The sequence below is a fragment of the Echiichthys vipera genome (assembly GCF_963691815.1).
Source record: "Echiichthys vipera genome assembly, chromosome: 6".
NCBI classification, from domain to species: domain Eukaryota; kingdom Metazoa; phylum Chordata; class Actinopteri; order Perciformes; family Trachinidae; genus Echiichthys; species Echiichthys vipera.
Genome location: NC_139831.1, coordinates 56,987 through 79,387, shown reverse-complemented (window position 1 = coordinate 79,387; position 22,401 = coordinate 56,987).

Below are 22,401 nucleotides of genomic sequence, written 5' to 3'. Positions count from 1 at the left end.
ACCACGGCAGCAGGCGCCACCACCATCAGAAGAGACCTACACACAGGACCACGGCAGCAGGCGCCACCACCATCAGCAGAGACCTACACACAGGACCATGGCAGCAGGCACCACCACCATCAGCAGAGACCTACACACAGGACCATGGCAGCAGGCGCCACCACCATCAGAAGAGACCTACACACAGGACCACGGCAGCAGGCGCCACCACCATCAGCAGAGACCTACACACAGGACCATGGCAGCAGGCACCACCACCATCAGCAGAGACCTGCACACAGGACCATGGCAGCAGGAACCACCATCATCAGTAGAGACCTGCACACAGGACCACGGCAGCAGGCGCCACCACCATCAGCGCCATCAGCAGAGACTTACACACAGGACCACTGCAGCAGGCGCAACCACCATCAGCACCATCAGCAGAGACCTGCACAAAGGACCACTGCAGCAGGCGCAACCACCATCAGCACCATCAGCAGAGACCTGCACACAGGACCACTGCAGCAGGCTCCACCACCATCAGAAGAGACCTGCACACAGGACCACTGCAGCAGGCGCCACCACCATCAGCAGAGACCTACACACAGGACCACGGCAGCAGGCACCACCACCATCAGCAGAGAACTGCACACAGGACCACGGCAGCAGGCACCACCACCATCAGCAGAGACCTGCACACAGGACCACGGCAGCAGGCGCCACCACCATCAGCAGAGACCTGCACACAGGACCACGGCAGCAGGCACCACCACCATCAGCAGAGACCTGCACACAGGACCACGGCAGCAGGCACCACCACCATCGGCAGAGAACTGCACACAGGACCAGGGCAGCAGGCACCACCACCATCAGCAGAGACCTACACACAGGACCACGGCAGCAGGCACCACCACCATCAGAAGAGACCTACACACAGGACCATGGCAGCAGACACCACCACCATCAGCAGAGACCTACACACAGGACCACGGCAGCAGGCACCACCACCATCAGCAGAGACCTGCACACAGGACCATGGCAGCAGGCACCACCATCATCAGTAGAGACCTGCACACAGGACCACGGCAGCAGGCGCAACCACCATCAGCACCATCAGCAGAGACCTGCACACAGGACCACTGCAGCAGGCGCAACCACCATCAGCACCATCAGCAGAGACCTGCACACAGGACCACTGCAGCAGGCTCCACCACCATCAGAAGAGACCTGCACACAGGACCACTGCAGCAGGCGCCACCACCATCAGCAGAGAACTGCACACAGGACCACGGCAGCAGGCACCACCACCATCAGCAGAGACCTGCACACAGGACCACGGCAGCAGGCGCCACCACCATCAGCAGAGACCTGCACACAGGACCACGGCAGCAGGCACCACCACCATCAGCAGAGACCTGCACACAGGACCACGGCAGCAGGCACCACCACCATCAGCAGAGACCTGCACACAGGACCACGGCAGCAGGCACCACCACCATCAGCAGAGACCTGCACACAGGACCATGGCAGCAGGCACCACCATCATCAGTAGAGACCTGCACACAGGACCACGGCAGCAGGCGCAACCACCATCAGCACCATCAGCAGAGACCTGCACACAGGACCACTGCAGCAGGCGCAACCACCATCAGCACCATCAGCAGAGACCTGCACACAGGACCACTGCAGCAGGCTCCACCACCATCAGAAGAGACCTGCACACAGGACCACTGCAGCAGGCGCCACCACCATCAGCAGAGAACTGCACACAGGACCACGGCAGCAGGCACCACCACCATCAGCAGAGACCTGCACACAGGACCACGGCAGCAGGCGCCACCACCATCAGCAGAGACCTGCACACAGGACCACGGCAGCAGGCACCACCACCATCAGCAGAGACCTGCACACAGGACCACGGCAGCAGGCACCACCACCATCAGCAGAGACCTGCACACAGGACCACGGCAGCAGGCACCACCACCATCAGCAGAGACCTGCACACAGGACCACGGCAGCAGGCACCACCACCATCAGCAGAGAACTGCACACAGGACCAGGGCAGCAGGCACCACCACCATCAGGAGAGACCTACACACAGGACCACTGTGGGACCATTTATTGTGAAAGGTAAGAGCAGGAGTGGACAGACGGCCTTTGTCGAGGTTTAAAGGCGTAACGCAGGGCTGTTCAATCAGCGGCCCCCGGCCCTGATCCGGCCCCTGGGGGAGTGTTTCGGGTCCTTTGGGAAGAAGCTGGTTCATGACTTCTGTCCTCTCTCGTGTCTCAGTGTTTCCGTCTCAGGTCAAACGCCGGCGCTGGGCGACTCGCTCCACGTGCTCCCTGTAGGTGCGGGTTTCTTCTTCGGTGGTTTCTGAACCCGCTCTGTTGTTGTTGTTGTCATGGTAACAGTGGTTAAATCTGAGGTTAAATCTCCACATCAGCGTCTCTTTCTACTGTGAAGAGTTTCCTCTGCAGAAACTTCTGCTGCTCTTCATTTATGTTCATGTCTCAGTTTTTATGAGTAAACGGTTTAATAAACATAAAATAAAGAATAAACTCATGTTTCATGTGAACTCATCAGCGACTGAAGTCACCTGACAAACTTAATAAAAAGAAGAATTTTCACTGATTTATAATAAAAAAGAAGAAGATTTCACTGATTTAACTGTATGTAGTATAGATAATACAGTATGCAGTATAGATTATACAGTATATAGTATAGATTATATAGTATGTAGTATAGATTAAACAGTATGTAGTGAAGATTATATAGTATGTAGTATAGATTAAACAGTATGTAGTATAGATTATATAGTATATAGTATAGATTATACAGTATGTAGTATAGATAATACAGTATGCAGTATAGATTATACAGTATATAGTATAGATTATATAGTATGTAGTATAGATTAAACAGTATGTAGTGAAGATTATATAGTATGTAGTATAGATTAAACAGTATGTAGTATAGATTATATAGTATATAGTATAGATTATACAGTATGCAGTATAGATTATATAGTATATAGTATAGATTATACAGTATGCAGTATAGATTATACAGTATATAGTATAGATTATAGAGTATGTAGTATAGGTTATACAGTATGTAGTATAGATTATACAGTATGCAGTATAGATTATATAGTATATAGTATAGATTATACAGTATATAGTATAGATTATACAGTATGTAGTATAGATGATACAGTATGTAGTATAGATTAAACAGTATGTAGTATAGATTATATAGTATGTAGTATAGATTATAGAGTATGTAGTATAGATTATACAGTAAGTAGTATAGATTATACAGTATGTAGTATAGATGATACAGTATGTAGTATAGATTATACAGTATGTAGTATAGATTATATAGTATGTAGTATAGATTATAGAGTATGTAGTATAGATTATACAGTAAGTAGTATAGATTATACAGTATGCAGTATAGATTATACAGTATATAGTATAGATTATACAGTATGTAGTATAGATGATACAGTATGTAGTATAGATTAAACAGTATGTAGTATAGATTATATAGTATGTAGTATAGATTATAGAGTATGTAGTATAGATTATACAGTAAGTAGTATAGATTATACAGTATGTAGTATAGATGATACAGTATGTAGTATAGATTATACAGTATGTAGTATAGATTATAGAGTATGTAGTATAGATTATATAGTATGTAGTATAGATTATAGAGTATGTAGTATAGATTATACAGTAAGTAGTATAGATTATACAGTATGCAGTATAGATTATACAGTATATAGTATAGATTATACAGTATGTAGTATAGATGATACAGTATGTAGTATAGATTAAACAGTATGTAGTATAGATTATATAGTATGTAGTATAGATTATAGAGTATGTAGTATAGATTATACAGTAAGTAGTATAGATTATACAGTATGTAGTATAGATGATACAGTATGTAGTATAGATTATACAGTATGTAGTATAGATTATAGAGTATGTAGTATAGATTATACAGTATGTAGTATAGATTATAGAGTATGTAGTATAGATTATACAGTAAGTAGTATAGATTATACAGTATGTAGTATAGATTATACAGTATGTAGTATAGATTATAGAGTATGTAGTATAGATTATACAGTATGTAGTATAGATTAAACAGTATGTAGTATAGATTATATAGTATGTAGTATAGATTATACAGTATGTAGTATAGATGATACAGTATGTAGTATAGATTATAGAGTATGTAGTATAGATAATTCAGTATGCAGTATAGATTATACAGTATGTAGTATAGATTATACAGTATGTAGTATAGATGATACAGTATATAGTATAGATGATACAGTATGTAGTATAGATTATATAGTATGTAGTATAGATTATACAGTATGTAGTATAGATTATATAGTATGTAGTATAGATTATACAGTATATAGTATAGATTATTCAGTATGCAGTATAGATTATATATATGTAGTATAGATTATACAGTATGTAGTATAGATTATATAGTATGTAGTATAGATGATACAGTATGTAGTATAGATTATACAGTATATAGTATAGATTATACAGTATGTAGTATAGATTATATAGTATGTAGTATAGATTATACAGTATGTAGTATAGATTATACAGTATGTAGTATAGATTATATAGTATGTAGTATAGATGATACAGTATGTAGTATAGATTATACAGTATATAGTATAGATGATACAGTATGTAGTATAGATTATACAGTATGTAGTATAGATTATATAGTATATAGTATAGATTATACAGTATGTAGTATAGATTATACAGTATGTAGTATAGATGATACAGTATATAGTATAGATGATACAGTATGTAGTATAGATTATACAGTATGTAGTATAGATTATATAGTATGTAATATAGATTATATAGTATGTAGTATAGATTATATAGTATGTAGTATAGATTAAACAGTATGTAGTATAGATTATATAGTATGCAGTATAGATTATACAGTATGTAGTATAGATTATATAGTATGTAGTATAGATTATACAGTATGCAGTATAGATTATACAGTATATAGTATAGATTATAGAGTATGTAGTATAGGTTATACAGTATGTAGTATAGATTATACAGTATGTAGTATAGATTAAACAGTATGTAGTATAGATTATAGAGTATGTAGTATAGGTTATACAGTATGTAGTATAGATTATACAGTATGTAGTATAGATTATACAGTATGCAGTATAGATTATACAGTATGTAGTATAGATTATACAGTATGTAGTATAGATTATATAGTATGCAGTATAGATTATACAGTATGTAGTATAGATTATACAGTATGTAGTATAGATTATATAGTATGTAGTATAGATTATATAGTATGTAGTATAGATTATACAGTATGTAGTATAGATTATACAGTATGTAGTATAGATTATACAGTATGTAGTATAGATTATATAGTATGTAGTATAGATTATATAGTATGTAGTATAGATTATACAGTATGTAGTATAGATTAAACAGTATGTAGTATAGATTATAGAGTATGCAGTATAGATTATATAGTATATAGTATAGATTATACAGTATGTAGTATAGATTATATAGTATATAGTATAGATTATACAGTATGTAGTATAGATTATATAGTATGCAGTATAGATTATACAGTATATAGTATAGATTATACAGTATGTAGTGTAGATTAAACAGTATGTAGTATAGATTATAGAGTATGCAGTATAGATTATATAGTATATAGTATAGATTATACAGTATGTAGTATAGATTATATAGTATATAGTATAGATTATACAGTATGTAGTATAGATTATATAGTATGTAGTATAGATCATACAGTATGCAGTATAGATTATATAGTATGTAGTATAGATTATACAGTATGTAGTATAGATTATACAGTATGTAGTATAGATTATATAGTATGTAGTATAGATGATACAGTATGTAGTATAGATTATACAGTATATAGTATAGATGATACAGTATGTAGTATAGATTATACAGTATGTAGTATAGATTATATAGTATATAGTATAGATTATACAGTATGTAGTATAGATTATACAGTATGTAGTATAGATGATACAGTATATAGTATAGATGATACAGTATGTAGTATAGATTATACAGTATGTAGTATAGATTATATAGTATGTAATATAGATTATATAGTATGTAGTATAGATTATATAGTATGTAGTATAGATTAAACAGTATGTAGTATAGATTATATAGTATGCAGTATAGATTATACAGTATGTAGTATAGATTATATAGTATGTAGTATAGATTATACAGTATGCAGTATAGATTATACAGTATATAGTATAGATTATAGAGTATGTAGTATAGGTTATACAGTATGTAGTATAGATTATACAGTATGTAGTATAGATTAAACAGTATGTAGTATAGATTATAGAGTATGTAGTATAGGTTATACAGTATGTAGTATAGATTATACAGTATGTAGTATAGATTATACAGTATGCAGTATAGATTATACAGTATGTAGTATAGATTATACAGTATGTAGTATAGATTATATAGTATGCAGTATAGATTATACAGTATGTAGTATAGATTATACAGTATGTAGTATAGATTATATAGTATGTAGTATAGATTATACAGTATGTAGTATAGATTATAGAGTATGTAGTATAGATTATACAGTATGTAGTATAGATTATACAGTATGTAGTATAGATTATATAGTATGTAGTATAGATTATACAGTATGTAGTATAGATTATACAGTATGTAGTATAGATTATACAGTATGTAGTGTAGATTAAACAGTATGTAGTATAGATTATAGAGTATGCAGTATAGATTATATAGTATATAGTATAGATTATACAGTATGTAGTATAGATTATATAGTATATAGTATAGATTATACAGTATGTAGTATAGATTATATAGTATGCAGTATAGATTATATAGTATGTAGTATAGATTATACAGTATGTAGTATAGATTATACAGTATGTAGTATAGATTATAGAGTATATAGTATAGATTATACAGTATGTAGTATAGATTATATAGTATGCAGTATAGATTATATAGTATGTAGTATAGATTATACAGTATGCAGTATAGATTATACAGTATGTAGTATAGATTATATAGTATGTAGTATAGATTATGCAGTATGAGTATAGATTATACAGTATGTAGTATAGATTATACAGTATGTAGTATAGATTATACAGTATGCAGTATAGATTATATAGTATGTATTATAGATTATATAGTATGCAGTATAGATTATATAGTATGTAGTATAGATTATACAGTATGCAGTATAGATTATACAGTATGCAGTATAGATTATACAGTATGTAGTATAGATTATATAGTATGTAGTATAGATTATATAGTATGTAGCATAGATTATATAGTATGTAGTATAGATTATATAATATGTAGTATAGATTATACAGTATGTAGTATAGATTATACAGTATGTAGTATAGATTATAGAGTATGTAGTATAGATTATACAGTATGTAGTATAGATTATACAGTATGTAGTATAGATTATATAGTATGCAGTATAGATTATATAGTATGTAGTATAGATTATATAGTATGTAGTATAGATTATACAGTATGTAGTATAGATTATACAGTATGTAGTATAGATTATATAGTATATAGTATAGATTATACAGTATGTAGTATAGATTATACAGTATGCAGTATAGATTATATAGTATGTAGTATAGATTATACAGTATGTAGTATAGATTAAACAGTATGTAGTATAGATTATATGGTATGTAGTATAGATTATATAGTATGTAGTATAGATTATACAGTATGCAGTATAGATTATATAGTATGTAGTTTAGATTATATAGTATGTAGTATAGATTATACAGTATGTAGTATAGATTATATAGTATGTAGTATAGATTATACAGTATGTAGTATAGATTATACAGTATGTAGTATAGATTATACAGTATGCAGTATAGATTATACAGTATGTAGTATAGATTATACAGTATGTAGTATAGATTATCTAGTATGTAGTATAGATTATACAGTATGTAGTATAGATTATACAGTATGTAGTATAGATTATACAGTATGCAGTATAGATTATATAGCATGCAGTATAGATTATACAGTATGTAGTATAGATTATATGGTATGTAGTATAGATTATATAGTATGTAGTATAGATTATACAGTATGTAGTATAGATTATACAGTATGTAGTATAGATTATATAGTATGTAGTATAGATTATACAGTATGTAGTATAGATTATATAGTATGTAGTATAGATTATACAGTATGTAGTATAGATTATACAGTATGTAGTATAGATTATACAGTATGTAGTATAGATTATATGGTATGTAGTATAGATTATATAGTATGTAGTATAGATTATACAGTATGCAGTATAGATTATACAGTATGTAGTATAGATTATACAGTATGTAGTATAGATTATACAGTATGTAGTATAGATTATACAGTATGTAGTATAGATTATACAGTATGTAGTATAGATTATATAGTATGTAGTATAGATTATATAGTATGTAGTATAGATTATACAGTATATAGTATAGATTATACAGTATGTAGTATAGATTATATAGTATGTAGTATAGATTATAGAGTATGTAGTATAGATTATACAGTATGTAGTATAGATTATAGAGTATGTAGTATAGATTATAGAGTATGTAGTATAGATTATACAGTATGTTGAATAGATTATACAGTATGTTGAATAGATTATACAGTATGTTGAATAGATTATACAGTATGTAGTATAGATTATATAGTATGTAGTATAGATTATACAGTATATAGTATAGATTATATAGTATGTAGTATAGATTATATAGTATGTAGTATAGATTATACAGTATGTAGTATAGATTATATAGTATGTAGTATAGATTATATAGTATGTAGTATAGATTATAGAGTATGTAGTATAGATTATATAGTATGTAGTATAGATTATACAGTATATAGTATAGATTATATAGTATGTAGTATAGATTATATAGTATGTAGTATAGATTATAGAGTATGTAGTATAGATTATACAGTATGTAGTATAGATTATACAGTATGTTGAATAGATTATACAGTATGTTGAATAGATTATACAGTATGTTGAATAGATTATACAGTATGTAGTATAGATTATACAGTATGTTGAATAGATTATACAGTGTGTAGTATAGATTATACAGTATGTAGTATAGATTATATAATATGTAGTATAGATTATACAGTATGTAGTATAGATTATACAGTATAATCCCCGCAGACTCGTCCTACAGCAGCAGAATTAAGTAAGCAGAAGAAAATGTGCTGATGTGAACGTGAACACGCCAACAACAGCAACGCTTCGGGCCGTTACACCGGTGTTATGGAGACACAGAGCGTGGACAGGACCAATGCAGACCAGGTCCCCCTGCAGACCAGGTCCTCCTGCAGACCAGGTCCTCCTGCAGACCAGGTCCTCCTGCAGACCAGGTCCTCCTGCAGACCAGGTCCCCCTGCAGACCAGGTCCTCCTGCAGACCAGGTCCTCCTGTAGACCAGGTCCTCCTGTAGACCAGGTCCTCCTGTAGACCAGGTCCTCCTGCAGACCGGGTCCTCCTGCAGACCCGCGCTGGACTCCTCGGTGGTGTCAGCTGGTAGCGTTTCTTTGAGAGCGTCGTAAGTGCTTTTTAAAGTCTGAAGGTCAGAAACGTTCTTTATCAGGCTGCAGACCTGAACAGGAAGTCTGGTTTCCATCGTCAGGGAGCAGAACAGGCCGGTATCAGAGCGAGCAGCAGAGAGGAGGGGGCTGAGGGGGCGGAGGGGGGGTCTGGCAGCGCCGGGGCCTGCTGAGGCTCCGTTACAGGCACGATTAACTTCCACTCCACCGTCAGCACCAACCTTGATGAGTTGTGAAGTCAGTTTCTTGAATGCACAGCGCTCGTTAGCGGAGAAGGGCGCCCGGGGCGACGGCAGCAGCAGAGCTCCCAGAGTAAAAACCCTCCGACCCTCCCTGAGTCCGCACATCCTGGGCCAGAGACACGCCGCGCTGCAGCTGCAGAGCGAGCGCAGCGCCCAGAGTCTTCCTCACAAGGAGAGGAAGAAGAGACGCTGAGACGGGAGAGGAGCAGGAGGAGAACGCACAGAAACTCAACACTGTACTCGTTCTCCTTCTCTTCTACCCGGCCCGTAAAGTCCTGAGCCGCTGAGCGAGTGCGTCCTCATCATTCAGCCACAGGAAGCAGCTTCCCCCCACGATGTGTGTTTTTAGGAAGATCAACTTCCAACGGACAAAAGCAAGAAACCAGTTCAGTTCAGTTTCACTCACAGAGCCGAATCAGAACAGCAGTGGTCTCAGGACACTTTACGGAGAAGGTAGAGAACAAACTCTGACTTATTTATGATTTACAGAAACATAATGATTCCTCTGTGGCGTCACCGTGGCAACGAAAACCTTCACTACAACAGGCAGGAACGGACAGACAGACGCAGATCTGTGGAGGACGGACATCTGTCTGCACCGGAGAGAGACGGAGACAAAGACAGACAGATGGACAGAGAGACACAAAGACAGACACAAAGACGGACAGATGGACAGAGAGAGAACAAAGACAGACAGATGGACAGAGAGAGAACAAAGACAGACAGATGGACGGAGAGAGAACAAAGACAGACAGATGGACGGAGAGAGAACAAAGACAGTCACAAAGACAGAAAGATGGACAGAGAACAAAGACAGACAGATGGACAGAGAAAGATGGACAGAGAGACAAAGACAGTCACAAAGACAGAAAGATGGACAGAGAACAAAGACAGACAGATGGACAGAGAAAGATGGACAGAGAGACAAAGACAGACACAAAGACAGACAGATGGACAGAGAAAGACAGACAGATGGACAGATAGAGACACAAAGACAGACAGATGGACAGAGACAGACACGAAGACAAAGACAGACAGATGGACAGAGACAAACAGACACATGGGGGAGCTAAACCTGGACTTGAACCCGGACGTCCTGAGTCCCGACCTCTGGACCGTCAGTGAAAAGAAGAGGTCCCTAAACCTGGACTTGAACCCAGACCTCCTGAGTGTGAAGCAGGAGTCCTGACCTCTGGACCATCAGGGACAACAGGGCCTGCAGAGCTGGTTCCACCTGTAAACCCTGAGACCAGCAGGACCTGCAGACCTGGGTCCCCCTGTAAACCCTGAGACCAGCAGGACCTGCAGACCTGGGTCCACCTGTAGACCCTGAGACCAGCAGGACCTGCAGACCTGGTCCCCCTGTAGACCCTGAGACCAGCAGGACCTGCAGACCTGGTCCCCCTGTAAACCCTGAGACCAGCAGGACCTGCAGACCTGGTCCCCCTGTAAACCCTGAGACCAGCAGGACCTGCAGACCTGGTCCCCCTGTAGACCCTGAGACCAGCAGGACCTGCAGACCTGGTCCCCCTGTAAACCCTGAGACCAGCAGGACCTGCAGACCTGGTTCCCCTGTAGACCCTGAGACCAGCAGGACCTGCAGACCCGGGTCCCCCTGTAGACCCTGAGACCAGCAGCTGAAGCAGAGTAAAGTGAGCAGTGAGAGTTTAGTGTCTCAGGACTGATGGAGCTGCAGGTTCTGCAGAGTCCTGGTCCAGTGTGACCCTCAGAGTCCTGGTCCAGTCTGACCCTCAGAGTCCTGGTCCAGTCTGACCCTCAGAGTCCTGGTCCAGACTGATCCTCAGAGTCCTGGTCCAGACTGATCCTCAGTGTCCTGGTCCAGTCTGACCCTCAGAGTCCTGGTCCAGTCTGATCCTCAGAGTCCTGGTCCAGACTGATCCTCAGAGTCCTGGTCCAGTCTGACCCTCAGAGTCCTGGTCCAGTCTGATCTCAGAGTCCTGGTCCAGTCTGACCCTCAGAGTCCTGGTCCAGTCTCATCTCAGAGTCCTGGTCCAGTCTGATCCTCAGAGTCCTGGTCCAGTCTGATCTCAGAGTCCTGGTCCAGACTGATCTCAGAGTCCTGGTCCAGTCTGACCCTCAGAGTCCTGGTCCAGACTGATCCTCAGAGTCCTGGTCCAGTCTGATCTCAGAGTCCTGGTCCAGACTGATCTCAGAGTCCTGGTCCAGTCTGACCCTCAGAGTCCTGGTCCAGTCTGACCCTCAGAGTCCTGGTCCAGTCTGACCCTCAGAGTCCTGGTCCAGTCTGACCCTCAGAGTCCTGGTCCAGACTGACCCTCAGAGTCCTGGTCCAGTCTGATCCTCAGAGTCCTGGTCCAGTCTGATCCTCAGAGTCCTGGTCCATTCTGACCCTCTTTGTGTCTCTGGTTGTTGGTCTTCATCAGTACTGAAGATGGTCCAGTGGGAAGGACGCCGCCTGCCGACCAGTAGAGCCTGTCATCGCGGGTTCAAACCCCACCTGAGGTACAAACACAACCACTCAAACACTAAAGGGTCAAAACTTGCGCCATGGTTTCTGGTAGATTTCAACCTACGAATTTCAACGTCTGAACTCCAACTTGCGAATTTCAACATCAACTTACGAATTTCAACTTCAACGTCTGGACACCAACTTGCGAATTTCAACATCAACTTACGAATTTCAACTTCAACGTCTGGACACCAACTTGCGAATTTCAACATCAACTTACGAATTTCAACTTCAACGTCTGAACTCCAACTTGCGAATTTCAACATCAACTTACGAATTTCAACTTCAACGTCTGGACTCCAACTTGCGAATTTCAAATTTCAATGTCAGCGCGGGAATTTCCCAATCTCCACTTGCGAATTTCAATTTCAACAAACCAACAACCACCAAGCTCTGGACCATCAGGAGTCCGGGCCTCTGGACCATCAGGAGTCCGGGGCTCTGGACCATCAGGAGTCCGGGCCTCTGGACCATCAGGAGTCCGGGGCTCTGGACCATCAGGAGTCCGGGGCTCTGGACCATCAGGGGTCCGGGCCTCTGGACCATCAGGGACATCAGGACCTGGACGTCCTGGTCCATGTTGAACTGAACAGACAGAAAGACTTTTCTAAAGTGTGTTTCTGCAGATTCTTCCACAGTCTGATCTTCTTCTCTGAGTTCTTCTCTGAGTTCTTCTTCTCTGACACCAAACTGAACTCTCTTCTCCTCTAAAGTTCTCAGAAAGTTCTGGAGCTCTGCTGCTTCAGAAGTTTGAGGATTCAAATCTCATCTTTGTCCATTTGAACAAAAGAAGAAAAGAAGAAGTTCCTGAACCTGGACTTGAACCCAGACCTCCTGGGTGTAAAGCAGGAGTCCTGACCTCTGGACCATCAGGGACAACAGGACCTGCAGACCTGGGTCCACGTGTAAACCCTGAGACCAGCAGCTGGAGAAGCTCAGCAACATGTCAGGAAGGAAAGACATATTTCCCAGACTGGGACTTGAACCCTGACCAACAAACTTTAAACGTAGAAAATAACGTGAACTCTTGACTTTGTATCTTAAAGGAGCTGAAGCTTTAATTCAGATTCACTTTTGTTTGAATTGATGTTTAAACTAATGATGGAGTTTTGTAGAAACAGTCCCACAGTGGGACCTGAACCCAGACCTCCTGAGTGTGAACCAGGAGTCCCGACCTCCGGGCCGGACCCTCAGAGTCCGGGTCCAGTCTGACCCTCAGAGTCCTGGTCCAGTCTGACCCTCTTTGTGTCTCTGGTCCTGGTCTTCATCAGTACTGAAGATGGTCCAGTGGGGAAGGACACCGCCTGCCGACCAGGAGAGCCTGCGACCGCGGGTTCAAACCCCGCCGGAGGTACAAAACACAACCACTCAAACACTAAAGGGTCAAAACTTGCGTCGCGGTTTCTCGTCAATTTCAACTTACGAATTTCAATTTCAACCTACGAATTTCAACCTACGAATTTCAACGTCTGGACTTCAACTTGCGAATTTCAACTTACGAATTTCAACTTCAACCTACGAATTTCAACGTCTGGACTCCAACTTGCGAAGTTCAACGTCAACTTGCAAATTTGAACAAAAATGCAAAAAACAATAATTAACCGGCCCTCGCACCCACAGACGGCGGGGGTGGCTGTGCCTTATACGGGAGGGTGCATCCATCGCATCTCTTGCAGAGCTTCCTGCGTCCCCTGTGTGGCGCTAGAGAGCGCGTCCCAAACACACGTTGTGTTGCTCTTTATCAACAGAGCAACACAAAGTCATCATATGTAAACCAGATGACTTTAGTCCCATCAGGCGGACTTCCTGTTGCCAGGAGGGGGCGCCGTGGCTGTTGGTAAATGTCGGCTTGTCATTGTTTTCATCATGTCGGTGAATTTGGTGCAGTTTGGACGATTTCTATATATGTTGAAGCGACTTCCTGTTTCATGAAGAGAAGCTCAAAATGGCCGCCGTGATATTACGCAACTTGCAAAAAACAATGCTAATGTTTGAACACGAGTGCCGATCACACAGTTATCGGCTTTACGTGTAATTCCCACTGTCATTACTCATCCTGCCAGTAGGAGGCGCCATCACTGCAGTTAACACGCAAACGCCGCGCGGCGATGTCTTTAGATGCTACTGGTCACACGTGCAAATCTCATGAATGTTGGAAAATGGCCGAAAAAAATCAAAATGGCCGACTTCCTGTTGAGTTTACATTAACGCTCCATGAGGCTTTTTGTGTTCGTCGAGAGGAGTTCGACCTGCCGACCGGTTTTGGTAAATGCACGTCAATTGTGGCGTCCTGGCTGATGCTAGGGGGCACTAGCGAGTCGATTTGCCACGCCCACTTCTGAGCCAATGAAAGACGTACATTTGCACCGATCCTGAGTTTTTCGGGAAGTTTTCTGAGTCTCAAAAAGTCGATTCATGTGGTTTTAAAAACAATAAATTAAAACGAGCTCATCTTCATCGTCCGTCGGCGCTCGGACTCTAATTAAGTGTTAAAATGATGATCATGCTTTTACCTCCTGGGGCTCAGGGGGACGTTTGCGGACCGCAGCTGCAGAGCGCTACGGGAGCAGACGAGGCCAAAAAGAGTCGGAGCTGCCGATGTTTTGTCTTCAGGAATACTTGAAATATTTCTTAATCAGACGGAGGAAGAGGTGCGACGGAGAGCGAGCGCAGGTGTGTTTGCTTTGGGCGCCGTCTCCTGATGTCACCGCTGCGCTCCGTACATCTGCGCTCTTAAAGAATTACAGCGTTTCCTGTGAGGTGATGATGTCATTGTGATAGGACTGCAGGCCCAGTTTGAGGTTGTTCTGCGTGTGTGTGTGTGTGTGTGTGTGTGTGTGTGTGTGTGTGTTATAAAGCAGCGCTCGGGGCTGACGGGGGGACTGTAAGTCATCTCACACAGGAAGAGCCCCCGGCCCGGCCCTCGTGATGACACCGGAGCCCTCGCCAACTGGGCTCGGAGCTGGGAGAAGGTATGTAAATCACTCGTCCAAGAGGTTCACGCTCGCCAGCCGTGTTTCCTGGGAAGGACGAGGTTCTGGACGAGGTTTGGAAATCTGATGTGGGTCCATCGAAACCATGTGTTGCTCAACCTCGACTCTGTCAATACGGAGAGAGTAATTCAGAGCCGGGGTCAGCAGTTTCCTCACAGCGAGGGGGGGGCGGGGGGGCGTGAAAACACCCGTGCAGGGTTCAGCGGGGCTCTGACGGACCTGGTTCAGGTACAACGGCGTCCTCTGAGAGCGTGTCTGAGCGCGGACACGGAGGGGAAAGTGTGAAGCAATCAAATGATCACGCTGCAGATTAAGATTCTGATGAACGAAGACGTTTGAGGAAATGTTTATTTTACAGCTTCAACGACGTCGACTCTGTTTAAAATCTACTAAATGTTTTCAGGTGTGATAAATCAGCTCTGTCACACACACACACACACACACACACACACACACACACACACACACACACACACGGGGGGGATCAGTGTAAGTCGGGTTCAACTGCTGGTTTCAGACTTTAAGTGAATCCAGGAGAAGCTGTCAATCTGAAACATTTTACAACGGAGTCCAATTTCTGCAGCAGTGTGTGTGTGCGTGTGTGTGTGTGTGTGTGTGTGTGTGTGTGTGTGTGTGTGTGTGTGTGCGTGTGTGTGTGTTGAAAGTAGTTCCCACCAAATGCAAAGGGAAATCATTTAAAATGACGGATCCTTCATAAAAATCAAACTATATGCAGACGACTACATTACGCACGGTGGTGTGGTGGTCAGCACCGTCGCCTCACAGTGAGAGGGTTCCTGGTTTGAATCCCGGCTGGGGCCCTTCTGTGTGGAGTTTGCATGTTGTCCCCGTGTCTGCGTGGGTTTTCTCCGGGTTCTCCGGTTTCCTCCCACAGTCCAAAGACGTGCAGGTGTTCGGTTCATTGATGACTCTAAATCACCCGTAGGTGTGAATGGTTGTCTGTCTCTGTTCGTCTCTATGTGTCCTGTGATAGACTGGCGTCCTGTCCAGGGTGGACCCGGGTCCTGTCCAGGGTGGACCCGCCTCACGCCCGATGTCAGCACACAAAGATGTAAAATGTTTAGAATCTAAACTCTGTCCCTCTCAGACCGGTGGTTCCAGACCTGAGGGGCGTCTGCAGCTGCCAGGTGCTCGTTAGCTCGTTAGCTCGTTAGCCAAAACGCTGCTCAACAGGTGAAATCGTTAAACAGTTAAAATAACAACTGATGTTCTTCTGACTGTGAGGGCCACACACACACACACACACACACCCACACACACACACACACACGCACACGCTCACGCACAGACACACACACACACACACACACACACAGAGGCGAGTGTTTCCCCTCCTGTTAAACACAATTAGACCTTTTAACAGTGTTGAGTTTGTGCACAGAGAGTTTCCTCCTCCTCCACTTCCTCCTCTTTTTCCTCCTCTTCCTCTTCCTCTTCTTCCTCCTCTTCCTCCTCCTCCTCTTCCTCCACCTCCTCTTCCTCATCCTCTTCCTCCTCCTCTTCCTCCTCCTCCTCCTCCTCACCTCCTCCTCCTCCTCACCTCCTCAGGTTGCGGCGAGGTGATTCTGGAGGACAGACTTTGCGCTCGAACACCTCCCGGAGCGGAGGAAGGTGAGGAGCAGGAGGAAGAGGAAGAGGAGCAGGAGCAGGAGGAGGAAGAGGAAGAGGAGCAGGAGGAAGAGGAGCAGGAGCAGGAGCAGGAGGAAGAGGAGCAGGAGCAGGAGGAGGAGGAAGAGGAGGTGCTGCGGAGCCCCTTTCCACCTGCTTCCCTTCTTCATGTGTCCTGGTTCCTGCGGAGGCGGCAGGATGTTTGTCTTGGCGCGTCCTGCTCCATGACTTAATCCCTATTGTTAAAATAATGGAAACCAAATGCGCGGGCGGGTCCGCGCGTCGGGTTTCAGGGGCCCGCGCTTTCACAGCGCTGCGTCTCCAGCACGGCGAGGCCAAAGAACTCACTCATGTTCCCCGGTAACCTTACGCCAAACATGAGATCTCTGCTTTGTCAGAGCTGGTAAGTATCAAACCAACTGTATCAATAGGAAAACACTTTTAATAAGCATTCCCAGGCGGCGCCGGGGAACACCTCTCACCTGGAAGCCATTACAGCCGGCAGGAAATGGAGGCAGAGATCGAGTGCTTCCCAATAATGTGTGTCCCCCCGGAGACGGCAAATATGTAGATTCATCATAAACCAGAGCGAGCGCTCGGCTGCAGCGGAGGAGCGCGGAGGAGCGCGGACAGCTGGGCACCTCCCGCGTCACCGCGCACACACATGTGCGGCTGCGGCGCGCACGGAGCGTTTCATCGCTCATGTCCGAGCAGCTCTCCTGACACTCGCGCTGTAAACACCTTCTCCAGATGGAGCCGCGAGGACGAGTGCACGTTACCTCCTGACTCACGGGGGGGGGGGGGGGGGGGCAGGGGCTGCACACGCTTACTGAAGGGCAGGGGCGCAAAGGAGGAAAGGGGCACGTACAGCGCGTCCTCACCGCTCAAGAGGACACTTTAACACACGTTTATGCTCCTAGAGGACACTTTAGCACACGTTTATGCTCCTAGAGGACACTTTAGCACACGTTTATGCTCCTAGAGGACACTTTAACACACGTTTATGCTCCTAGAGGACACTTTAACACACGTTTATGCTCCTAGAGGACACTTTAGCACACGTTTATGCTCCTAGAGAACACTTTAACACACGTTTATGCTCCTAGAGGACACTTTAACACACGTTTATGCTCCTAGAGGACACTTTAACACACGTTTATGCTCCTAGAGGACACTTTAACACACGTTTATGCTCCTAGAGGACACTTTAACACACGTTTATGCTCCTAGAGGACACTTTAGCACACGTTTATGCTCCTAGAGGACACTTTAACACACGTTTATGCTCCTAGAGGACACTTTAACACACGTTTATGCTCCTAGAGGACACTTTAGCACACGTTTATGCTCCTAGAGGACACTTTAACACACGTTTATGCTCCTAGAGGACACTTTAGCACACGTTTATGCTCCTAGAGGACACTTTAACACACGTTTATGCTCCTAGAGGACACTTTAACACACGTTTATGCTCCTAGAGGACACTTTAGCTAAAGTTTATGCTCCTAGAGGACACTTTAGCACACGTTTATGCTCCTAGAGGACACTTTAACACACGTTTATGCTCCTAGAGGACACTTTAGCTAAAGTTTATGCTCCTAGAGGACACTTTAACACACGTTTATGCTCCTAGAGGACACTTTAGCACACGTTTATGCTCCTAGAGGAACCTTTAACACACGTTTATGCTCCTAGAGGACACTTTAACACACGTTTATGCTCCTAGAGGACACTTTAACACACATTTATGTTCCTAGAGGACACTTTAGCACACGTTTATGCTCCTAGAGGACACTTTAACACACGTTTATGCTCCTAGAGGACACTTTAGCACACGTTTATGCTCCTAGAGGACACTTTAACACACGTTTATGCTCCTAGAGGACACTTTAACACACGTTTATGCTCCTAGAGGACACTTTAGCACACGTTTATGCTCCTAGAGGACACTTTAGCACACGTTTATACTCCTAGAGGACACTTTAACACACGTTTTTGCTCCTAGAGGACACTTTAACACACGTTTATGCTCCTAGAGGACACTTTAACACACGTTTATGCTCCTAGAGGACACTTTAGCACACGTTTATGCTCCTAGAGGACACTTTAACACACGTTTATGCTCTTAGAGGACACTTTAACACACGTTGATGCTCCTAGAGGACACTTTAACACACGTTTATGCTCCTAGAGGACACTTTAACACACGTTTATGCTCCTAGAGGACACTTTAGCACACGTTTATGCTCCTAGAGGACACTTTAACACACATTTATGCTCCTAGAGGACACTTTAGCACACGTTTATGCTCCTAGAGGACACTTTAGCACACGTTTATGCTCCTAGAGGACACTTTAACACACGTTTATGCTCCTAGAGGACACTTTAGCACACATTTATGTTCCTAGACGACACTTTAGCACACGTTTATGCTCCTAGAGTACACTTTAACACACGTTTATGCTCCTAGAGGACACTTTAACACACGTTTATGCTCCTAGAGGACACTTTAACACACGTTTATGCTCCTAGAGGACACGTTAACACACGTTTATGCTCCGAGAGGACACTTTAACACACGTTTAGGCTCCTAGAGGACACTTTAGCACACGTTTATGCTCCTAGAGGACACGTTAACACACGTTTATGCTCCTAGAGGACACTTTAACACATGTTTATGCTCCTAGAGGACACTTTAGCACACGTTTATGCTCCTAGAGGACACTTTAACACACGTTTATGCTCCTAGAGGGCACTTTAACACACGTTTATGCTCCTAGAGGACACTTTAACACACGTTTATGCTCCTAGAGGACACTTTAACACATGTTTATGCTCCTAGAGGACACTTTAACACACGTTTATGCTCCTAGAGGACACTTTAACACACGTTCATGCTCCTAGAGGACACTTAAGCCCACGTTTATGCTCCTAGAGGACACTTTAACACACGTTTATGCTCCTAGAGGACACTTTAACACACGTTTATGCTCCTAGAGAACACTTTAACACACGTTTATGCTCCTAGAGGACACTTTAACACACGTTTATGCTCCTAGAGGACACTTTAGCACACGTTTATGCTCCTAGAGGACACTTTAACACACGTTTATGCTCCTAGAGGACACTTAAGCCCACGTTTATGTTCCTAGAGGACACTTTAACACACGTTTATGATCCTAGAGGACACTTTAACACACGTTTATGCTCCTAGAGGACACTTTAACACATGTTTTTGCTCCTAGAGGACACTTTAACACACGTTTATGCTCCTAGAGGACACTTTAACACATGTTTTTGCTCCTAGAGGACACTTTAACACACGTTTATGCTCCTAGAGGACACTTTAACACACGTTTATGCTCCTAGAGGACACTTTAACACACGTTTATGCTCTTAGAGAACACTTTAACACACGTTGATGCTCCTAGAGGACACTTTAACACACGTTTATGCTCCTAGAGGACACTTTAGCACACGTTTATGCTCCTAGAGGACACTTTAGCACACGTTTAGGCTCCTAGAGGACACTTTAGCACACGTTTAGGCTCCTAGACGACACTTTAGCACACGTTTATGCTCCTAGAGGACACTGAAGCCCACGTTTATGCTCCTAGAGGACACTTTAACACACGTTTATGCTCCTAGTGGACACTTTAACACACGTTTATGCTCCTAGAGGACACTTTAACACGCGTTTATGCTCCTAGAGGACACTTTAACACACATTTATGCTCCTAGAGGACACTTTAACACACGTTTAGGCTCCTAGAGGACACTTTAGCACACGTTTAGGCTCCTAGACGACACTTTAGCACACGTTTATGCTCCTAGAGGACACTGAAGCCCACGTTTATGCTCCTAGAGGACACTTTAACACACGTTTATGCTCCTAGTGGACACTTTAACACACGTTTATGCTCCTAGAGGACACTTTAACACGCGTTTATGCTCCTAGAGGACACTTTAACACACATTTATGCTCCTAGAGGACACTTTAACACACGTTTATGCTCCTAGAGGACACTTTAGCACACGTTTATGCTCCTAGAGGACACTTTAGCACACGTTTTGGCTCCTAGAGGACACTTTAACACACGTTTATGCTCCTAGGACACTTTAGCACACGTTTATGCTCCTAGAGGACACTTTAACACATGTTTTGGCTCCTAGAGGACACTTTAACACACGTTTATGCTCCTAGAGGACACTTTAACACACGTTTATGCTCCTAGAGGACACTTTTGCACTTGTACCCCCTCCCCCCGTGGACGCCAGTGCTGAGGAAAGGTCGACGTCTTGAATCACATCATGACTGACGATGTCATGATCCTCACAAAGACGATCCCGGTCTCCTAGAGTTCACCAAAGAACTCAGTGGTCGTGTCTGTGTGTTTATAATAAAGATGCACTTTTGTCAAATGACGCGGAACTTCACGTAACTGAGAGACTGTCAGTCACAGTAACGACTCAACCTCAACACACACTGAGAGTGTTCACATTTTAACAGATGTTAGAGCCCACACACACACACACACACACACACACACACACACACACGGTTTGTTCCAGTAATCACTTCAGATTACTAAAACACGCAGGCTGCTTGATTCCAGGATCCTAAACTTTAACACCAGGGCCTCGTTTCTCACGTTGGTGTTCATAGAAAAGTGATTTGCGGAGAAGCGCGCGTGTTCCTACGCAAACTATCACGCGTGAGCAGAGCTCCGCAAAGTGTTTCTGACTCAGGAGTCAGCATGAAAAACATCTGAGTCAGCATTTGATGACAAATAACAGATGCAAAAGCAGCACAAAAAGATGCAAAATGACTAAAAATAGATGCAAAACCACTACAAAAAGATGCAAAATGACTAAAAATAGATGCAAAACCAGCACAAAAAGATGCAAAATGACTAAAAATTGATGCAAAACCAGCACAAAAAGATGCAAAATGACTAAAAATAGATGCAAAACCAGCACAAAAAGATGCAAAATGACTAAAAATAGATGAAAAACCAGCACAAAAAGATGCAAAATGAGTAAAAATTGATGCAAAACTACCACAAAAAGATGCAAAATGACTAAAAATTGATACAAAACCACCACAAAAAGATGCAAAATGACTAAAAATAGATGCAAAACCACCACAAAAAGATGCAAAATGAGTAAAAATAGATGCAAAACCACCACAAAATGATGCAAAATGAGTAAAATTGATGCAAAACCAGCACAAAAAGATGCAAAATGAGTAAAAAATAGATGCAAAACCACCACAAAAAGATGCAAAATGAGTAAAAATAGATGCAAAACCATCAGAAAAAGATGCAAAATG